General features: G+C 36.7%; 1 long non-coding RNA gene across 2 annotated transcripts in view; it reads right to left on the reverse strand.

Annotated features, from left to right (window-relative positions):
- The window catches only part of LOC144320534 (uncharacterized), a 538,453-nt gene that overhangs the window by 450,344 nt on the left and 68,264 nt on the right, over positions 1-19,845 (reverse strand). Inside the window, exons 2-3 of one of the 2 annotated variants that reach the window (XR_013386166.1) lie at positions 3,536-3,672; positions 1,876-2,572 (exon numbers count right to left, since the gene is read on the reverse strand). The exons of the other annotated variant lie outside the window; for it this stretch is intronic. This is a non-coding gene — a long non-coding RNA (uncharacterized LOC144320534). Of the gene's footprint in view, positions 1-1,875; positions 2,573-3,535; positions 3,673-19,845 lie in introns of those variants that run through there. 2 annotated transcript variants of the gene reach the window in all.

Raw genomic sequence — 19,845 nt, forward strand, 5'->3', positions numbered from 1 at the left:
CATGCCCAATCCACACTCTGTCATGGCAGAACTTTTTCTGCATTTTTCCATCATAGTGTGTTTTGTCACATAGTTCACTCACTTTGAACTACCCTATACCCATCTGTCTTGGTGTTCAAATCCCAGCCATTCTTCAAAGCTCATCTTGGTTTTGTTTCTGCCCTTTTTCTGTAGCCTCCCCATAGCAAGCAGATACATTCACCACTGTGCTGTTGTACGGCCTGTGTGTGTGTGTGTGCGTGTGCGTGTGTGTGTGTGTGTGTGTGCTGGCCCCTCTATAAGATGAACTTCCTGAGAAAGATGACTATGCTATTATTCATCCTTGTATTCCCAGAGTGCTAGCAGTAAGCAGCACTCAATTCGTGCTCAAATGTTTGGAAAAGTAAATAAATGAAACAACAACCATCAGAACTGACTACTTGGGGCAAATTGGTCTGGCCATTATTGTCCCTATTCACCTACATGGATCACATTATTATCACATCACTGCCTGAATGCCCTACTTTTTCTTCCTTTTTACTCACTAAGTCCCACAATCTTTAAGACACCAGCTCTCAAGCACTTGGGTGGCTCAGTGGTTGAGTGTCTGCCTTTGGCCCAGGTTGTGATCCTGGAGTCCTGGGATCGAGTCCTATATCAGGTTCCCCATGGGGATCCTGCTTCTCCCTCTGCCTATGCCTCTGCCTCTCTCTCTCTGCATGTATCTCTCATGAATAAAGAAATAAAATCTTAAAAAAAAAAAAAAAACCACTGGCTCGCAAATTATGGGCTAGTGGCCAGTGGCCCATAATTTGCATCAGAATGAACTGGGTTGTTTTTAAAAGGCAAATTCCCAAGTTACTACCCCCAGACCTGAATTACAATCTTTGGGAGAAGGAGCCAAAAGATCCGCATTTCTGACTAATACCACCAAGTAATTCTTTTGCACAGAAATATTGAGAACATGTTTTTAAACCTGACTCAAGCCCCACTCCTCCCAGAAAACCCAACAATTTGATATTTTATTATGGGCTCGATGCTATGCTGCTCCTTATGACTTTGTTTACTATGGCTTATGATTTTATTTCATTTTGTTGGCAATCAAGTGATTACAATCTGTGTGAGTTGTGGATACTAAACAACAGTATAGAGAAAATGTCATATAAAACATATACTGATTAATAGTAAAGAATGGGTCCTTGGAACCTGTGCAACCTCCTCCGTTCATATCCTAAGTGTATACTTACTAGTTACATGACCTTGGGCGAGTTTAGGGATCTACTTCCCATCTCTGAAATGGAATCATGATGCTACCTATATCATAGGGCTATTGTAAGGATTACATGGGACACTTCATGGAAGCTATGAATACCCCAAGAAGTGTTAGTCATTATTACTACTGCATGATCAACACTGTCTAAAAAGCCCTTTAATTCTACCTGGGCAAATAGGGCACAAAACTAAAAAAGACTAACCATCAATTCTTTTAGGACTCTTTGTCTTTTCTGTCTTCCTCTCAGTCTACAGCTATCTTATACATGGAATAATGGACAAAACAACTGTTAGACACAGAAGAAAGAGCCCCAAATTTAGAAGGATCCACGACTGAAACATCATACACAACTCTGATATTCAAAGCCTTATTCCATCCAGGAAGCACAATCCATCCGATGATTCTAGATCAAAACAATACAGAGTAATTCCTATCTAACCCATGACAAATGTCAAGAACTAACACCCTTCTTCCATATAGAGATTTCACCAGCCAATCTCATAGTGGGCCTAATCATTCTCCCAGTGGAGGAATGGAAACTTCTCAGCTTGTGATTTCTGTACTGTTACCGAGGAGTAGCTTTTTTTCCTACTCAACGCCATTTGTCAAACAACTAACCAGTATTTTATGGCAAGTAGGTAATTTATTGAGTGGCCAAAGAACGGACAAGGTCAGCTTATGCTGTAAAGGCACATTTCTCCCCATTAGGTCTCATGGTCATGGTTTTATGACATTAGGGTAATTAAGGGCGCTGGTAAGCAAGCTGACCTCCGGGTTTTTCCTGGAAAGGGCAGGAGGCTCCTCAGAATCAAAGCGTCATCACCTCTTTTCTTCTCTCGAATGGGCACAGTCCAATCTGTCCATGGGTTGGCTGGTGTGTTTTTGGTTATTACAATTGGATAGTAATGATCCCAAGGTCATCTGGAGCTTTAGCACAGTATCAGAACTGCATCAAACCGGTGAAAACTGAATCGGGAAAGCTTTCTTGGAGCTTGCAGCTTCTGGCACCCAGCCTTTATTTCTGGTGTAAGCAGAACTAGAAACTGGGTTATTGCAGCTGGTTTGGAAGTTGGTAGTGAGTCCCTGGTAATGAAACAAAGGCATTTTGACTGATGCTTCTTTTCAGGGGTCTAGACAACCTCACCTCCCACCCAACTTCATTGTTTCTTTCTTCTCTCATCCTCTCAGCTATTCTTCTGTAGAAAATGTTCAAGAAGATATATTCTCTGAAAGATTTAACAGGTCCTTTCATGAGCTTTCATGAAACAGTCCAATGGGAGTTACCTTTCCCAGTACACTTTTTTATCTTCTTGTGGAAAGCTGAAAGAGGTAAAATAAATTCCATTACTCTCTTACGTAGGCCATAAGTCTCTAAGATTTTCTATAATCATTTGTCAAGTGTTTTTTGTCCAAAACACGATTTCTAGATTCAATTTCTTTGTCTAGTCCATACTCTAGGTCACAGCTTACACAATGGCAAACATTCTCTGGGGACCTGTGTTTGCTGTGTGTAACTCCCACAATGCTCTGTATTAAAGTCAACCAAAAACCAAGGTAGTATATTGCCTTGTAATTCATTCTCAGAAGTGAAATATTTGTTTTTCTGTACATTTTTAAAGCAAGCTTTCTTAGACTATGGATAAAGACAATGGGCAAGCTTTCTTTTCTGTGAGGTATTTTAAAAATTGTTCCAATTCTAACAGTCTTCTTGATAACAGCTTTACTGAGATTTAATTCACATATAATAAAACTCACTTTAGAAAGGTGAGTCTAGAGAAAAAAGAAGAGTGAAGTCCAATTTATCTGTTTTTTTCTTTTTGTCATTTGTCATATCTAGGTAATCATTGCCAAACTCATGGTCACAAAGATTTGCTCCAGGCTTTCTTCTAAGAGATTTATATTTTTATCTCTTACATTTAGCTTTATGATTGATTTTGAGTTAATTTTTGTCTCTGGCTGTTAGTTAGGGGTCTAACCTCATTATTGTGCTAGGGAATACACAGTTGTTCCAGCATCATATCTTCAAATGACTATTCTTTACTCCTTAAATTGTTTTGACATACTTGTCAAAAATCAACTCACCATGGGATCCCTGAGTGGCTCAGTGGGTTTAGCGTCTGCCTTTAGCCCGGGGTGTGATCCTGGAGTCTCAGGATTGAGTCCCATGTTGGGCTCCCTGCATAGAGCCTGTTTCTCCCTCTGCCTATGTCTCTGCCTCTCTTGCTCTCTCTCTGTGTCTCTCATGAATAAATAAATAAAATCTTAAAAAAAAAATCAACTCACCATAAAAGTAAAGGTTATTTCTGGCCTATGAGTCCTCCAAATTTGTTCTTCTTTTTCAAGATTAGTTTGGCTATTCCAAGTCGCTTGCATTTCAATGGCTTTTCAGATCAGCCTATCAATCTCTGCTGTAAAAGCATCTGGGTTTAAAAATAAATAAATAAATAAATAAATAAATAAATAAATAAATAGGCAGTGGGTTTGTTAAGAATTGTATTGAATCTGTAGGTAACGTTGAAGAGTATTTCTATTTTTATAATACTCTTCTAATCAATGAACACAGGATATCATCCCATTTATTGAGGTTTTCTTTAATTTCTTTTAATGACATTTTATGATTTTATGTGTACAATTTTCACACTTATTTTAATTTATTACTAATCATATTTATTCTTTTTGATGCTACTGCAAATGGAATTGCTTTCTCAATTTCATTTTTGAGTTGTTTGTTGCTAGTGAATATATGGAAAAACAACTCATTTGTGTATATTGGTCTTATATTCTGCAGTCTTGCTGAACTCACTATTAGTGCTGAATTATATGTGTGTATGTGTGGCATAATGTTTTCTGGGTCCATTCTGTTATTGCAAATGGTAATATTTCATTTTTAAGGCTGAATAACATTCCATTATGTATTTTACAGATCTTTACTTTTTTAGAGACCTCCCTGCCATTTTCTGTAGAGGCCCCATGATTTTACATTTCCATCAACAGTGTATGAGGGCTTCAATTTCACCACAATCTTGCCAAGACTTGTTCTCTTCAGGTGTTTTTGTTTTGTTTTGTTTTGTTTTAATAATAGCCATCTTAACAGGTGTGAGGTGGTATCTCATAGTTTTGATTTCCATTTCCTTGATGATCAGTGATGTTGAGCACCTTTTCATACCTGTTGGCCATTCATATATCTTCTCTGGAGAAGTATCTATTCAAGTCCTTTGCCTTTGAGCTTTTGATTTTGTTTTTGTTTTTTTGCTATTGACGTATAAGAATTCCTTACTTATTTTAGAAATTAACACCTCATGAGATATATGGTTTGTAAATGTCTTTCTCATTTCATAGGTTGCTTCTTCACTCTATTGTTTCCTTTGATTCATTCTCATATGTTAAACAACTTTGCAATCCCGGGATAAGTCCCAGTTGGTCATGGTATAGTATCCTGTTTTATGTTATTGGATTTGGTTTGCTAGTATTTTATTGATTTTTTATGTTTTATTCATAAGGAATATTGATCTGTTTTCTTTTCTTTTGATGCCTTTGTCTGATTTTGGTAACAAGGTAATACTGACCTCATAGCATGAGTTGGGAGGCAATCCTCTTCCATTTCTTTTTTTCTTTTCTTTTTTTTTTTTTTTTTTTGGAAGATATTGTGAAGAATTTGTATTAATTCTTCTTTAACATTCATAGACTTCACCAGTGAAAACTTCTGGATCTTATTAAGACATGTTTTATGGCCTAACATATGGTCGATCTAAAAATGTTCCCATGCACTTGAGAAGAATTTGTATTCTGCTATTTTGGGGTGGAGACATTCCTTAGATGTCTATTAGGTCTAGTTGGTTTATATATAGTATTGCTGAAATCTTCCTCAGCAACAGTTTCCAATGGCTCCTTTTTTCCTATGAATGGGCCAGAGTATCCTGTTTCTTGTATGTCTCATAGTGTTTTGTTGAAAATTGGCCATTTTAAATAATATAATGTGGCAACTCTGAAAATAAGGTCCTCCTCCCCACAACACACATACACACACACACACACACACACACACACACACACACAGAGTTTTGGTTTTGCTGCTTGTTGTTGTTATTGCTGCTACTTGTTTGTTTAGTGACTTCCCTTAACTATAAATTCTGTAAAGCCTGTATTCTTTGTGATGTGAAGCTACTGAAGTCTCTGTTCATTTAGCTAAGGATTGAACAGAAATTTCATTGAATGCTTTGAACCAGTAAGTCTCCCAGGCTTTGAAGAGGGTCTTGAGTGGGTGTTGAGGCATGACTTCAATACCCTGGCAGTCTGAAATCTACTTCATTCTTTACTTCCTGCTTGTGCAGAGGGTAAAGGTCAGCCAGAGATGAGAAATTAGGATGTTCCCACATCTTTTCTGGGCACTGCACAGCCCTACACATATGCATAGGCTTCTATAATCCCAGAAATATGTCAGAGCTATCCCAAGCCCCTCTATACATCTCATTCCCCATATTTTACTATTTTTTGTCCAGCCCCTTGTTTGCCCCAACTGGTATTATTATCTCATGCAGCTGAGCGTTAAACAATTGAAGCTGATTATTCTGTTTTTGACAAGCATCCTAGAGAAAGGTTTTTTTTCCACTAAGTGAGCTCAAAGCTAAATCAAATAGAGACAACCTCTGTGAAGGGGTCTTTTATAAGAAGCTGCCAGACAGGTCAAATACTGACAGTTCTCTGGGGATGGGCTTTTATTTTTCCTGTTCAGTGCACTAGGCTGCATTTCCCTAACTGCCATGCTTGTGAGGCTGCTGGTTTTCAAGGCTACAGCAGAACTTGGAAAGAGGATAGGAATAGAGTAAGTTGAAATGCCATAGAGCTTGCTGTTCTTACAGAGATCCAGCCATTTTTCTTGAATAAATGGCCCTCATAATGTGGCAAGCCTTTGGTTCATTTTCAGAGTTCTAAGAAGGTTAATTTTCACAATTGTTGCTAGTGTTTTTGCTGCTTCTGTGGAAGAGAAGACTTTTAGAGGTCTTAACTACACCATTCCCAGAGTGCTTCTCTCTAACAGCCTTTTCAAAGAGTGGTGTTTGAGATGACATATCTTGAATAACTCTCAAAACTCAATAATTTAAAAAATCTCATTTTTAAAAATGGGAAAAAATTGAACACTCCATCAGGAAAGATATATATATAAATATATATATTTATATATTTATATATTTATTTATATATATGGAGGGGGGAAAGGATAAAAAGATGCTCAACATCTTTAGTCACTAGGAAGATGCAGATTCAAACCATAGTGATATATGACTACCTACCTGTTACAATACATAAAATTTTAAAAGAAAGGAAGAAAAGACTGACAATGCTAAGTGCTGGTGAGGATGCAGAGCACCTGGAAAACTTATACATTGCTGGTGGTCGTGCAGAATGGTAAAGTCACTGTTGAAAAGTTTGGCAGTTTCTTATAAAGCTAAAAATACTCTTAGCATACAATCCAGCAATCCTGCTCCTAAGTTTTATCCAAAGAAAATAAAACATATATCCATATGAAAACTTGTATGTACATGTTTTTAACAGCTTTATTCATGACCACCAAAAAAACTAGAAACAGCCCAATGTCTATCAACTGGTAAGTAAAAAGGAACAAGCTATACTAATACATAGCATGATATAGATGAATGTCAAATGCATTGTGCTATGAGAAGAAGCCAGACTGAGAAACTTACATGCTGTACAATCTCCTTTATATGACATTTCAGAAAAGACAAAAACCATACGACAAGAAAATTAGTGGTTGCCAGGGGCTAGGGTTGCAAGAGAGGAGTGGCTACAAAAAGGCATGAGGAAATATTTTGGGGTAAGGAAAAGGTTCAATAAGGAAGTTACCTGACTATGCATACTTACTGATATTCATAGAACTACACATCTAAAAGAGGTAAATATTTCTGTACTTGATCTGTACTTAATATGTACTTGACCTTGAAGACAAAAAGAATCCTCCCTGCTCTAAACATCATTTTTCTTGGTTAAATTAGCTTTAATTTAGACTACCCTCTACCTGTAGCCAGTATCTAAACATTAGTTGTACAACAGACTATCTAGAGTTACAATTTATCCTTCATGAAGCATTTAACAATGTCATTACATCTTGAGTTGTTTGTTCACACCAAATGTGAAAGAATTTGATAGAAGAAAAGAAAGAAATTAAAATGACAAAAGCTAAAGGTGTAACTATACACCTTTACACTAAAGGTGTAGCTAAAAGGTGTAACTATAAGGAGATTCAACGTAGCATATTTATAATAGCAAAAAGATAAAAACAACATAAATGCTAATCAACAGCTGATTGGCAAAATGGTAATAAAAACTAAATGGTATATAAAAAATATTACATAGTGATTAAAATAATTATATAATTACAGCTCAATATTTATTAATATGAAAAGGTATCTATAATATTTTGTTAGGGTAAAAACAAATTACTAAATAGTATCCTAGTATGATTTGTTAGGAAATGCCTGGAAAAAATACCTCCCAAAATGTTAATGCTGCGTATCTCTTAGTGGAGTGACTATAGGTAGTTTGAATTTTCATTTTGGTTTATGATGGACAGGTGCATGATAATCCTACTACTTGTCTCAAGAGCTATTAGCCTAAGTCTGCAATTGTCTGGGTAACTGACCCCATCCTTGTTTTGCAGCTCTCAGTTCAGGAAAACCAGAAGTTCAAACTGTATGGGCCTAGGGAGCCCAAGAATGATAAATGAGATTGTATTTCAAGCCTAAGTGTGCTTTACTGAACCACACACAGGAGACCTTCTGTATATATATTTTTCTTCCCTCTGTATATTTTTTAATACCAGCACAGGTGAGACATATTTGGCTCAGATGAGTGGTCTCAATTCACACCCAAAATATGCAAGCAGAATTTCTCCATCTTCAAGTATAAAAGGCTAGGCATGGAAGGAACTACTAAGCTTCCAGAAGTTTTTGTGTATCCAAGAGTTATTTGGATTTCTCATCCACAATAGTGTGCCTGCTGGGGAGGTCCTTTTTAGGTGACCTGGAAAATGTTGCTATGCCCTCTTTCTATAACCTCTAGATAAATAAACCTTATTGTATTTATCCAAATATGATCTGTGCCTGGTCAATCTGAACCTACTACAATTGACATTTATTAATTCAGTTAGTTTCTATTTGTAAAAAATAAAAGGAAATCTATTTAGTGAATCCATAACATCATTCAAAACAAATAAAATGAAAAAGACAGCCTGCTGGTTATGTCAGAAAGTCTTCAATGAAATTATAATTGACAACTTCTCTTTGAATGATGGATTCTGAGTTCTTTCAAAGATATGCCTCAGGCTTATTACCTGTCTGGTATAATTCATTATATTTTTCTACTATAGAGCTGCTTAAGTTATACAAAACTTGTTTAGCAAAGAAACTTCCACTATATAAAACAATCTCTGGAGAAAATATTTTTTAAAGTAATATTCTTCTAAGACATCCTAAAAGCTAAATATGATCTAAAAAGCAGATGTGAAAGACTGGTCATAAAATAAATGACCAAAAACCCTCAAAAGGACTACAATAAATCAGCTGGGAAGGGCAGGAATCTGAGTCAGAGAAACTACTTATATCCACACCCAGAGCCATCATGGTAGGGTGGAAGTCATCTTCCTTTTTAGCATCTGCTTACACAGTGAGTATTGGGAAGAAAACTGAAAACACACAAACATCCACATAAAAACACATGCACCAAAACAAACACACAAAACCAAATTACAGATGCCTACCCAATTACATTTCCTAGTGGAACTGAAGAGTAATCAACTCTAATCAAATAATTAAGAACATAGGATGTAAAACATGCCAAATTTGTCTCGATCTCAGATCCAGCACCTTTTAAAGTGCAGACACGATTACTGCCTCATTTACATATTGTGAGTCATATTCCGACTGAACACAAGCCTGGAAAACTGGGTGGTTACCGCACAGAAGTTTGGTTTTTTTGTTTGTTTGTTTGTTTGTTTTCCGTACAGAAGTTTAAGTGCATGCAGTGTTTAAAGAGGCAACACAGAGAGCCCATCCTTCCACATAACCTAGTACTTGAGAAGAGTCTTGTCTCAAACAGTCAACAGAATAACCTGGAGCTTCTCATTGTCTGGTATTCATTTATACCAAACACTTTTAGCCATGGCAACCATACATCCCAGATTTTCAAGACATGTCTGTTTTTCCATGTTCCACTCTTACAGGTTTGTCCTGCTTTTTAGATGGAAAAAGGCAGTCTTCCTAATGATAGCAGTAAAGAAAGGGCTGTTGCTGGCAAGGAAGCCTCTTGGGATGACCAAAACTGTATAAGCTGCCAGAAAAGTAAAATGGGAGTGATTCAAGTGCCTAGGAGCTCATAGGAGCAAAATCACATTGCCTCATCGTAGTCAAGGCTTCAGAATATATGTGGAACTTTCTCTAACAGAACTGAACGTTGTAGATCTAAGTATCTTAGTGACTTTAGATAAGGTATTAGAAGATTGAAAAGCATGCTTGCAGTATTCATACTGCAGAAATCATCAAGAGCATCAGTGTCTAAATTCTTTGATCACATATTCATCCCCTTGGGGAAAAATTTTGAGTACTCACTTCCAATACATGTATATTTATTTACTTATAAATATATACATGAACTACTGTCCTCTGCTACTATTATTTGACTTAATATGTACTTTGGATGAGATTGATCATTAACAGTGGTTTGTTTTTTAAACTATTCTTGATAGTCTCAAATTGTGATTGTTTTGTGATGTGATAAAGAGTTAAAATTAAGAGTATCCACTGCAATTTCTTGGTGGTTCTCTAGTATCACTAGTTTATCTTCAATCCAAATTCTTTGCTTAGAATCTTTTTTAAGCCACTTGTTCATTTTGTGAGGTTCTTATTTACATCTAATTAATCCATTTAATCCAGAGATCTACTTAACGAGGTACATCTGAACTGCAAAATACCACAAAAGGTCATGGGAGTGAGGGCACCAAACTGTAGAACCCCGACACCTTCCATCTCATCCATTTGTGACATATGATGTGTGATACATACACTAAGGAAAGGAGCCAGGGTCAATCTGCATATTAAATATTAGTAAAGCTTATCATCTCTCTCACATATGTAATACATAACAAATTTAAATTGAAGTTCTAGTATTTTCAATATGAATCCTAACAGATTGTCTTGTTTAACTACCGCTTTCTCTCACAATGCACACAAGAGTAATTCTCAACATAAGACTCAAAATAACCAAAATACTAATAATCAATATTAATTGTTTAATATTGAGTTCCATGTAAGAGAACCCATATAAGTATTATAAGGAAAGGGCAGGTCACTAGGTTACCTCATAGTAAATAAGACAAAAACACTCAAGTGCTGAAGAACCAGCCTCTATAGGGGGTCTGTCCAATGGACCCATCATCCTGGTATCTAATCTTTACACTTTCCAGAACCATTCTATAGGAAACATAGTAATGACCCTCCATGGCATTATCCTCAATTACATCTCAATGTTTCTTATTAGCTTCATTACTTTCTATCCTCCCCATTGGTCCCATGTTCTTCCTCAACAATGAATATTTAAAAAATCCATTTCTCAACTAACAGAATCCCAATGTAGTACACTTTGGGACACTCTTCAAGATCACTCTAACAGACTATCCATCTGAACTCCTCATCAACTTACCCACAAAGTTCTTGGTCATCTGCTCTCATACAAGGACACTGTCCAAAGTGGTCACCTATTACCATCTAATTTAGGTCCATCACACTGCTCTGAATTTTCCCATTTCCCTCAGTCCTCCATCTGTCATACTCTTCAGTCTACAAGACATCTCCAACAGGCAATTGTATTGCTTAACCAAATTCAAAGACACAGAAAGCCACTCAGGCTTACTTTTACATCCCTTTCCAGTGCCCTAAGGGCATCACCACATGTCACTGGCCTCAGAAGGATCATTTATCCCACATCACTATCTGTACACATCAAGTAGTTAAGAGTGCTGCCAGTGCCTGCTGTTGCTAACTTTGGAACACCTGAACCTGCAGTGTAATCACTATGTTTGGGGTTTTCTTTTTTCTAGCCTTATCCAAGTATGATGGACAAATAAAAATTATATATGTTTAAGGTATACAATGTGATTATTTGATTTATGTATATATTATGAAATGATTACCACAATCAAGTTGATGAACACATCCATCACCTCACATAATTACCATTTTTTCTATGTGGTAAGAACACTTAAGATCCACTACTCTGTTAGTAGATTTCAAGTATAGGATACATTATTGTTAACTATAGTCACCATGCTGTATATTAGATCACCTGAATTTATTTATCTTATAACTGCAAATTTATCACATATGACCAACCCCAACGTGCCCAACTCCGGGCAACCACCATTCTACACTCTGCTTTCATGAGCTCAATATTTTTAGATTCTACATATAAGTGAGATCATATATCAAGAATTTGTCTTGCTGTTTCTGGCTTTTTTCATTTAGCATAATGCCTTCTGGGTTCATCCATCTTGTCACAAACTATCAGATTTCCTTCTATTTTTAATAACTGAATAATAGTCATATATATATGACTATTATATATATTTATATATATATAAATTGTGGTAGGGGCACCTTGTTGGCTCATTTGGTTAAGTGTCTGACTTTGGCTCAGATCATGATCTCAGGATCCTGGGATACAGTCCTGCATTGGGCTCTGCACTCAGTGGGGTGCCTGCTTCTCCCTCTCCCTCTCTCCCTCTCTCTCTGCCCCTCTCCCTGGCTCATGCTCGCTCTCTCTCTCTCAAATAAATAAATAAATAAATAATAAAATCTTTTTTAAAAATGTCTTTATTCACTCATCTATCATTGGACATTCAGGTTGTTTTCATATCCTAGCTGTTATGAATAATGCTGCAATGAACATAAGAGTACAGATATCTCTTCAAAGTATTGATTTAATTTCCTTTGGATATATCCTCAGAGTGGAATTTCTGGATCATATGGTTGTGGCATTTTTAACTTTCTGACAAAACTCCATACTGTTTTCCATAATGGCTGCATCAATTAATGCACAGTCTTTCCATAATGGCTGCACAGTCTTGCATGTGCTATGAAACCTCCTTGACTACTGTCATGACTGCTACAATTCAGTCAAGCCTTCTGAAAGCTTCCTGAGGTACTCCCCCCACCCCCAAAAAAATTATGGATAAATAAAGCAAAACTCTATCAAAAGGCATATTAAAAAAATTTTTTTAAAGGCATATTTGGCTCCTAATGAGTAAGAAATAAACTTTAATTTTCCTTAAATACCTGAAAATCACCATTGTAAACCAAATGTCATTGTATACTACATAGGAAAAATGCTGGGTACTGCTTTTTTCCATAGGGAGGGAAAAAAATTGATCTTTAAAAGCCCACATGATATAGAGCATGAAGTAATTAAGCAATGATTTTGAGGTATTGTTGTTTGAAGAAGGCGTTCTGGGCTTTATAAAAAATATCAGAGTGCAAAATGGGACAAATCTGTTTCTGGCCAGGACTCAAGAAAGAAAATGACTCTTCTCACCAATGAAGATTTTTAATTGTCTGCCTCGGTCCCTCAGCACAGGAAATTCTTATTACCCACAAAGAGAACAAAGATCTCAGAAAGAATACAGTCACAACATTCTGAGTCTCACTGAGGCATTGTCAATAACAAGTAAAGCAGTCGTTTTTTCCATAGCCTGTTTAAGGGAAATAAAGTCTTCTACAGGGATCACTTGATAAATAAGTGATTCACTAGTATTTAAGGAAAGCCCAGGATATAGTAATAAGGGCCCTGAAGCAAGACATAGATTGTGAGGCAGACAGCCCAGATCACAGCACTGGGGCACATAAAAAGGAACAACATAGGAGAAACTGTATTTTTAACTCTATGGTTCAGAATTATCACCTCCTCTTTATGAAGAAACTGGAAATTTGTTTCAAAAATACTATCTAACCTTTGCCACATAGAAATGTCTGTGATAAAAAAAAAAAAAGAAATGTCTGTGGTAAACTGTTTATAGATCACATTAATTCAGTCAATCTCGACAAATGTTATATTATCTGATGTAAAGAACCCTCACAGATAGGATGATCCACAAAACCATATAGTGGATGAGCCTGTACATTATTATATCTCAAGGCTGGGCAAACCCAGTCAGGGAGAACCTTAATGAGCACATTTTAGACAGGCTGAATTTCATCTAAGTGTGCTATCACTTATACTTAGAATATAACTCTCAGCAAATAAACTGTAGGTGTAAATTAAAAACCAATACAGAAGTATTTAACACTGAGAAAAGTTTTTTGACACTCGTTTAATGTGTTGGTGACATATGACAAAGCTCTGCTTATAATTCATGTTCAGGTAAAAAAAAATGTTCATGAAAAATGTATCTTTAAATAACAATTGTCCTCCACCCTCAAGAAGGGGCAGAAAAAAATTTGCTTCAGATGTTATAAACTATATAGTGCTCATCTTTATCTCAGTCAAACTGATCATGTTTGCTTCAATTGAAATAAAGACATCTTTTTAAATTTAGAATCAAAGCCATTTACTTTCAGAAGAAATAAAATCAAGAAACAAACCAGACATTGACTCTCCACTAGCTACAGTAGGTCATTATTCATCCAACCTGGGACAACCCCATCAGGACAGTGGGACCAGTGTTACCTGTTAGGCTACCAAGATGGTGAGGCCAAGGCTTTGGGAACCAGAAGCACAACCTCCTCTGAGACTCTCTTCTCTGATGCTTTACTTGGACATCATTCTTCACCAGTTACCCTCAGCTACAGTAATGCTAGAGCATTCTTCACCCTACTGCACCAGCTACAACAGAAAGCTTCAGGAAATAAAAACTCTCATTTTCAAAGAAAAGATGGAATCAATGTGATTTAATGATTTAGCAATTTAATGGCTTAATGACTTAATGTTTAAATTAATTTAATGTCTAAGGTCAGTCATAAAATTGGACTTTATAGGAAAGAGATTTTCAATCTATACTAGTTGGCACTGTATACTAAACACTACCAAAACATGCACAAGAGCATATTTGCTGTAACAGGTTATGTTAAAGTGAGACACAAAAGTACCTATAACTGGAAATTATTCCCCAAAAAAGCTAAATTAATAAGCCCTTCATATTGATTATTAAGCAATTTGAAAAAATGTTGTCAAATCCCTACTGTCTTTTGAAAAATAGTCCTAAAGATTGTTTATGATTCAGATGTGTATTGGTTGCAAAAGAAAAAAAAATCAAGCCAGGTTAAGTAGAACTGCTCATGAAATCCAAAGAGATCATCTGACCAAACAGCAGGATCTGCAGGTCAATAGCCAACCAGAACAACTTGGCCACAAACTGGAATAAATTCCACCCCCTCTCTCCCTCTCTCTTCTGAAACAAGTTAAATAAATATATAAGAAAAATCTCTTTAAAAAAATAAAGGAAAGAAAAGAAAAATTTCTGCAACTAGAAATTCTAGATACATTCTCTATTAAATAATACTGAGAGAATACATTGGGATAGATAAAATCTCTCCTCATTCATTTGTTAAATATAGCTATATGGATTCTCTATGCCTTTCACTTTTAATCATTCATTACATGCACCTCCATATATTTTTTGATAAATTCTCCATCACTAATGATATCTAGATGGTAATACATTCTCCCCAAACTCACTTAACACTATATAGATCTTTGAAGAAGAAATATACTACACTTCAAAGCTTTAAAATATATATGTGTGTCTGTGTGCGTGCTCACATATATGACTTAGAATATTGTGTCTTTGAAGTACTTGAGAAATTCGTAGCAAGACAAAAATTTTTACTTTTACTAAAAGAAATTATTTTATCTAAGGTGATTCTCATTCTCTCAAGAGCTGGGTGCTACTTACCTAGCAATACCTCAACCCACAAAAAGTTGCTATAGGGTTCCTTCTCAACCCTGACATATGGAACACAATGGCCTAGTGAATACGTGCCACTAGCCCCTGAAGCATCTTACATCCTATCATTTATTTTCTTGATAGCCCAGTAACAAATGGGATGTGTTGAGTGAAGCTTGTAAGAGCTCTCTTCAGTTGAATCTTCACACTGTGACAACTCAGGTGGGCCAGCAAGTCTGGGACAGAACAAGAAAAGCCAGTAAGCTAGAAGCACTGGTCTGTGCCTCACCTGTGCTCTGCTCAGAGGAATCCTTGGAAACAGCCCACCCAGCCAAAACAACACCCACAGAGTTAAAAAAAAAAAAAAAACTCAAATATTTCTAGACATACGATGACACAGAGACCAAGGGAACCTATAAAGGAGGCTTTTCTACAACATTTGGAGCTCAGAAGCCACACTAACCATAGTCCATTCTGATGGCTTCAGGCTGACAATAGTCATGGAAAGGGACAGCTGGTTTATGCCCTGGATATTGGTCTCTAGAAGACTGAAAAAATAGGCCAATTAGTAGAGAGTAAAGATGACTTTTTCTGAACATGATTGGAGTTAAAATGCAAGCATTAACGGTGAGCTTAATCAGAAATTGATGGACACAAACAAAAAGCCAAATGAAACCCAGATAATTGTAGTCAGGTTTATTTCTCTCATGTAATGCTTCCCATCCCAGGCAGAGCCAGTGCAGGTCCGCATGCAACATCCCAGACTGAGAGGGTAATGAAGACGAGTATAAATTCTTTGAAGACAGAAGCCAAAGAATTTCTCTTCTATTTTTTAAATGGTATATAGCATCTATAGTGCAGTAATTCATTAAACATGTCAACTTGACTTGGCTAAGGGATGCCCAGAGAGCTGGTAAAACATCCTTTCTGGGTGTATCTGTGAGGGAGTTTCTGGAAGAAATTAGTATTTGAATAGGTAAATATCATCCTCATAGACGTGAGTGGGCATCATCCAATATGTTGAGGGCCTAAATAGAACAAAATGCAGAGGAAAGGTAAATCTACTGTCTTTGCTTGACACATAATATCCATGGTTCTCGGGTCTTCAGATTCAGAATAGGATTTACACCATCAGCTCCCTTGGTTCTTAGGCCTCTGAACTCAGATTGAATTATAACACCAGTTTTCCTGGGTCCTCAGTTTACAAACAGAATATTCTCAGCCTCCAGAATCACATGGGGCAATTCCTATAATAAATATACTCATATATATCTATATATGTATGTATGTTTCTCTGGAGAATCCTGGCTAATATACATAGTGTTCAAATATATTAAATAATGCTGAGTTAATAACTGGAAAACTGTGCTTTTTCCCTGCAATGCTCAAATTAAGTCAATTCACTGGACTCCTTCATTATGAAAAAATATGACAAATAATCAATAGATTGCTAGCATAAATGCAGCAAAGGCAAAAACAATATGATGGGTTTAATACATTTCAGAGCACCCCAACAAAGATTTTTCTCACATTTTTAAGGGAAAGTAGTGAAAATGAAACATATTTCTAAATAACTCCCTTTAAAATCTAAGCAATGGGGAGGAAGGGTAGGAGGGGGAGCATTCATTATCAGATGATAAAACCATTCCTACATGACTAAGTCAAACTCAGAGGAAGAAGTGTTTTCAAGGACAAATACCACTCTTTTTTCTCACTCCCATGCCAATTACGTAGTTTTTAGACTTGTGAGTAGAGAGATCCCTTGACAAGTGGGCACTATCACTGCAGCAAGGGCACATTTTCCCCACGGTCACTGTTAAGGGGACTGCCAATTACAGATCTTTCTCAGGCACCCTTGTGACCGCAAAGAAATTAGCAACTGAATAGGGAGGTGCAAGGCAGAGAGACTGATGACCCTATGAGCCTAGTAACCAAGCACACTGGAAAGGGAAAGAATGAAGCTGAAGTAAGAACAATGCAAAAAGTTTTAAAATGGAGGCTTTTAACATTTTAATATAAGGGAGTTTAAAAGCTTTGACGTTCAATTTCAGTTCAAAGTTATACTCTATAACAGCACTGTCTGACAGAAATAGAATGCAAGCCACACAAGCAATTTAAATTTTCTAGAAGCCACATTTAAAGAGGTAAAAAGAAACAGATTAAGTTAATTTTAATAAGACATTTTATTTAACTCAATATGTCCAACATATTATCATTTAAATATGCAGCAAATAGAGAAAAATATTAATGAGGTATTTTATATTATTTCCATATGAAGTCTTTGAAATCTAGTTTGTAGAAATCTAAATGTGAAACTAGATTTCACATTTACAGTATATCTCAATTGGGGCTAGTCACACATCAAGTGCTTAATAGCCACATGTGGCTGGTGGCTACTACATTAGACAATATAGCTCTGTAGGCACCCTAGGAATACTCATTCACCCATTCATTCATCTACCTTACAGTGAGTGCCAACTCTTTGCCAAACACTGTGCAAAGCATTAAAGTTACAGCAGTGAAAAGAAATAACACATCTCTGCTCTAATAGAGCTTGGAGATTGTCATCTTGGCAGGAACATAGATATTAAGCGAATAATTACCCAAATGTTTATAAAGTGTGATAAGGGAAATGTATAAAGTACTGCAAAAGTATATAATCATGTGGGCCTAACGTGAGGAAGGAGCAATCAAAGGAATAGTCGTGAAGAAAGGGACATCTAACCTGAGATTGGAAGGAAAAATAGAAGTTGATCAAGCTAGGAGACTAGAAGGGAAAGATGGGGAAAAGAGTGGTCCCAGAACACTTGAGAATCTCAGAAGAACAAAAAGAAATGAAAGAAAGCCCATGAGCTGAAAGCATAATGCATAAGGGCAAGAGTAGCAAAAAATGAGATCGAAGAGGTAAACAGAAATCAAGCCCAATCAAGAATGTGAGCTTTTATAATAACAGCAAATGGCAGTTTAGAGATAATGTTAGAGAGAGGTGTGACATGATCAGATTGCATGTTGAGAAGATAAATCTGGCTGCCAAAAGGAAAACATATTTAAGGTTATATAGAGTGAATGTTTGAAGACCATGTAGGAGGCTTCAGCAGCAGCCCAGAAAAAAGATGGTGCTGGTTCAAAATAGAATGGTAGAAAGAGAGGTAAGAAATATCTAGGATGTAGATTCAGTGGGATCTGATTATCAGCGACTCAGTTGGATGTGAGTAATGAGGGAGAGGGATGCCAACTAGGTTTCTTTCATGAGCAATCAGGTAAACGGTAAAGCCACTTGATGAGCTGGAGATACCATGAAAGAACAAGTCGGGGGTATAAGAACATGAGTACCATTTTGAACATGTTCATCTTGAAGTGCCTATAGTATATCTAAGAAGGACTATCGTTTAGGCAGAAACGTGAACCTGGATTTGGAGAGAGGTCACAGCCCAAATTTTAACTTTAAGATTCATTGGCAGAAAAATCTGAAGCCACAGGAACAGATGAAATCAGCCAGTGCCCAAATGTCAAGTGGAAAGAACAGATGGCTGAGTCTTGAGAGCCTTTATCGTGTAAAAATTAAGTAGAGAAAAAAGATCCCAAGATGGCTAATAAGTGGCCAGGGAAGTCAGGGGACAGAAATACCCAAGAATGACAGGACAGGGAAACCAAGAAGAGAGTGTTTTCTAGGAAGAACGAGTGAGTGGTAAATATGTGGAAAATTCTTAAAGTCAAGTAAGAAGTAAGAGTTGTTCATTGGACTTTTAACAAGATGACCTTGTAAGAACAGTTTAAATGGAGTGGTGGGGACAACTGAATCTGGAAAAAGAAAGAGTACATATGAACAACTCCAATAATCTGGTTATTACATGAAGGTGAGAGACAGGCTGTAACATCACTTCCATCCTCCATTCTCATGCTTCTATCATTGTCTGACCCACCATAGAATCAGCTCTGATACATACATACTCACAGCTACAAATGAAAGGTTTATAGCTAAAGCCAAGTAAACATAATACCTGCAGTTGGGAAGGAGACTAGATATTACATTTGTTTATCATCAAAAGATGCTTCCTCTTGAGAAACTCTCATGTGAAAAACAATTGCCACTGTGGTCAGAAGATCTTCCTAAAACCTCCTTCAACTGCTAACGAACTTCTGGTCTACACAATTCCACCCATGTAAGTATACTTCCTGGCCTGTGGTGACATTCATTACTCCCTATTCCTACATTCAGAACCACAGGAGAGAAAATTGTCCATGGGCAGCCCACAGGAGGCACAGATGACAGAGAAAGAGAGACAGAATAAAATAATTACCACATTTGAGAACCAAAGAGCAACCTGTCAACTCATTTCTAAGATTCTTAGCAGATTGTGGTCAGAAAAGCTGCAGTTTTCATGGATTTCAAAACCTCAAAAGATAGCACGGTGGAAAAAAGAAGCTGGATCTCAGATCTGCCCAGATTTAAACCTTGCTGGTCTTACTTAATTTGCTTGGGCAAATCGCTTCGACCGGCTGAGCCTCAGTTTCTTTATCCAAAAAAAAGGGGAGGGACGGCATCTAATAACATTTAGCTTAGTTTTGTGGGAAAATTAAATGGGACAATGCTTAGGATGGAAAGTACTCAATGGACTATCTGGCAACTAATAGTTAAGATAATTAA

The sequence above is a fragment of the Canis aureus genome, chromosome 9, assembly GCF_053574225.1.
Source record: "Canis aureus isolate CA01 chromosome 9, VMU_Caureus_v.1.0, whole genome shotgun sequence".
Lineage (NCBI taxonomy): Eukaryota > Metazoa > Chordata > Mammalia > Carnivora > Canidae > Canis > Canis aureus.